This window comes from Callospermophilus lateralis, chromosome 1 (genome assembly GCF_048772815.1).
Source record: "Callospermophilus lateralis isolate mCalLat2 chromosome 1, mCalLat2.hap1, whole genome shotgun sequence".
NCBI lineage: Eukaryota > Metazoa > Chordata > Mammalia > Rodentia > Sciuridae > Callospermophilus > Callospermophilus lateralis.
In genome coordinates this window covers 36,359,247-36,363,341 of record NC_135305.1, presented here as the reverse complement: position 1 = coordinate 36,363,341, position 4,095 = coordinate 36,359,247, and positions in this window count along the sequence as shown.

Below are 4,095 nucleotides of genomic sequence, written 5' to 3'. Positions count from 1 at the left end.
TAGAGAAAGAAAAAAGAAAAGAAAATTATTTAAAATGTAAATAATAGAAATGTATTTTGGTAATTATAACAGGAAAATATCTACTACAAAGAATGGAGGAGTAAGTTCTTGCATTATACATGAAGGGATAAAACATTGTTTCAAAATAGATTGTGATATATCAAGTGTATAATGATCCTGGAGAAACAGCCTATGCGGTAAGTTCAATTGAGAGGCCAAGATTAGGATTAAATGAAAGGGAATCAAATGACCAATTCAAGTTCTTGCTCAGCTGGAAGCTCGTTTCATCCCTGGCTGTGTTTGGTGAATACTCCTCACATGTCACCTCCATTCTATACTCATTTAGAGGTTGCATTGTGTATTCCCTATGCACACAAGTTTTCACAGCACACATAATCACTGGAACTCTTAGTTATAATCATATTCAACAAAGTTCTTTATTTAATAATTCAATATTAATCAAGTTTCAACTATTTCCTATAGTATAGAATTTGGTAACTAAAAATATCAAAAGAATTAAGTACCTAGTAGGTAGGACCCAAAATTTATAATTTAGTAACATAGAATATTTCCTATACATTGAGAATCAATTTAAAAATTGTTCAAAAACTGTAACTACTACCAAAATTATTAGAATTCCTTTTTACTAAAAAAATTTGGAAAAGGAAGAAGGTCCTTTGAAGTAATTCTGTTAATATTTTTATATGGTAGCAGGTGTACTTGTCTTTTAAATACAAAATTTAACAAAACTATGGGAGACAGGAAAAGGAAGTAGATCTTTCCATATATTTCATGAAGATAATCATGTGTCTACTTAGTGGCATATTATATAGTGAAAATTGCTTTATACATAGTGTTTTAGTATATTTTTGATAATGTACCTCAGAAGTGACCTGAAATCACCTTAATGATTTGAAACTGGGAGAAGCTAATTCAGCAACTTGACTAGGTTCAAACAGCTGGTAAGTAAAGTCTCCTTTAAATTGGAAATTGTTTTACAAGGTTTTTGGACAGTGTTTTTTTGTTTTCTGCTTTCTAATAGGTGCATATTAATTATACAGAATAGATTTCATTATGGCAAATTTCTACATGCATACAATTTGATCAATTTCATTCCCCATTACCTCCTCTGACCCTTGCCTGCTCTCTCACCAGATCCCCTTCCTCTACACTAGTGATCTCCATCCTAAATTCTTGCCTGGACAACTTGTTTTTTGAACCTTAGCCTCTTCCTTTCAAATCCTTTCTGGTAGAAGACATGGTGCTGAATTCAAAGATAAAGACTGATGTCTATAAAAGGTTGACTGGAGGAAATGTCCCAGGAAATAAAAACAATCTTGAGACAGGACAGAGGTAGAAACCAGTAAGATTATTCTCCAGCTAAGACCAATTTAAAGTTGAGGAAAAAGAAATTCAAAATAAATATGAATAGTCTTCAGAATTTCTACTTTTGTGCTCCAAGGTATTAATTGATTGATTCATGCATTCAACAAAAACTGTATAAGTCCCTAATCTATGCAATCATATTGCCAGCCATTGGAAATACATACATGAGAAAGACCACAAGTCTCTATCTTATGAAAATAATAGTCTTACTCTCTGTTCACTTAAGGCTAATTTTAATTTAAAATTTATTAAATAATTTTGTCCTATAGCTGTCCTCATTACTATGAATGGAAATGGATTCAGAATTCACAAATCAAACCTGTAACAAGCCAGGTGCTGTTGTGCATGCTTTTAATCCCATCAGCTTGGGAGGCTGAGGCAGGAAGATGGCAAGTTCAAAGCCAGCCTCCTCAATAGCAAGGAGCTAAGCAACTCAGTGAGACCCTGTCTCTAAATAAAATAAAAAAATAGAGCCAGGGATGTGGCTCAGTGGTTAAGTGCCCCTGAGTTCAATCCCCGTACCACCCCCCCCCCAAAAAAAAACCCTGTAACAAAAAATAACGTATTACTTTCATATTTTCTACAATGATACCAGAGTATACAGAATGAAATCACTTCAGAATCATCAGATATTCGCCTATTTACATCATTATCACTTTGCGTTAGTATGTTATATAAAAATATAGTCTTTTGCATAAATTTTAACTACATGCTTTTAATATTTTACTAAAGACTATTCCAAGTATATGAGAATTCATTTGTTATAAAAATATCCCTACATAAAACTGTAATCTCATGCAGTGAAATGGTTTTGAAGTATATATTGTATAAGTAAGTATTGAAAAAATATAGTAGTTCCTTTTAATGGAGCAATTCCATATAGTACTACAATGTTGAAAAAAATCAAGCAATGTTGAAAGTATTTCTGAGTTTCATCCCTAATGACCTATTTATCACCTTTTAAGAAGCACTGTCACGATGTACTACTTTTTAAAAACTAAAATGCTGTTATAAATATAAAATTGTGACTTCAATCTAAAGGTCTGGCCCTGGGAAAGATCAGGGGATTATTTTGTTTACTGCTAATAAAACAAAATTTAGTAGTATCCAAAATATTTGACAGCTGTGCTTATGTCTTTATTACAAGTCATAATTGTGAAATTGTTCTCTTTCCACATGTTTAGAGTTAGTCCAACTTTGCCTACCTAAGCTTATTTTGGACTGTATGAAATTGAGGATTTGTAATTGAGTTAGGTTATCAATGAATTATATAGCCAACCCAGATGCTTTGTTACCAAAAATTCATGTGAAGGGCTGCATTATTCAAACCAGCCCAGTTTAGCCGTCAACACTGATCAAATTAATAGGGTAATTGCTAAATCACTACTTTGTTTTGAGCTACAAAGATACAAATTTAGAGCCCCTGTGCTGCATATTTCAAAGCACTGAGAGCATTTCTAATCTAAGCAGTACCCCAGAGCCAGAAAGACTTACTATTATCCTAGAGGATGACCTACATGCTGGGAATTGTGCAATTAATAAAAATTCCCTTGAGTTTGAGATGAAAATGTAAAATATGTTTCAATTTCTCTGGAGTTGTTGAAATATTCTTTTTGTCTCAAACTTTTATTTCTACAAAATATTCAGAGCCCAACAAATAAACAATTCAGAAAGCAAAGAAAGTCATCTTAATTAAAACAAATGCATGTCTTTTGTTTGATTTTCCTTTTAGAAAAATTCCGGGACTGACAATAAACCTTAAAATCCAGATTGTCTTATATGTGACATTTGCTTTCATAAACTATGCAGTTATCAAGAGCTAATCCTGTAGAGAAACTAATCAAGGAAGGTGTTACACAAATGCAAAACATATGATTAAAGAGAGGGAAGGCAAATCTCATGCAAAGAACTGAATATTATAATGAAATTGCCACTGAATGGAGATATGAAGACTTCAAGCTCAGTCTAATTAGGCCACTGAGTGGAATCCCCTAAGACCAACAAGAATTGAACAGCTAATAATCAGTTTGTTCTTTACTGATTACCAGTTAATCATGTCCCAAACACAACCCTGGTCCCCTCTCTAATTATGAATACATTTTCAGGCCTCTCCCTTAATCTCTACACTTTTTTATGGGTGCACAATGCTTAATCAACTAATGGTAAGAATGCCTACAACCCAGGAGCATCTTGAAAGGCCTTCCTACTGTTTAGGAAGTAAATATTTGCATCCTTTTGTGCCACAGTGGTAAACATTAGCTGATCTTATGGAGGGCGGGGAGAGCACAGGAGGTAAGTGCACATCAAAATAGTCTCTTTTCTAAATAAAATTAATATTTCTTATTAATTGCTCGCTGTATATAAAAACACCCACATGGACACACAAAGAAATGCAGTAAAGAAAATTTGCCCAAAATTCCATCATAAAAAGATAATCATTCATAAAACTTTCACTTATTCTACATATATTTGGGGAAGAGATACATGCTTCTCATGAATATGTTTATAATTTGATAAATTATATCACATCCTACTATTAAAATTGAACTCTATGTTCCTTTAAAATTTGCATATTTTTTCTTTAAAGTGGATATAATAAAATTCATTTTAATAGCTAATGATCATCTTTTTCTCTTTTTAATATTATTAGTAAATTTTAATACAATTTTATGGAATTAAAAAAAGCATTTATATTTAGGAGTATTTTCA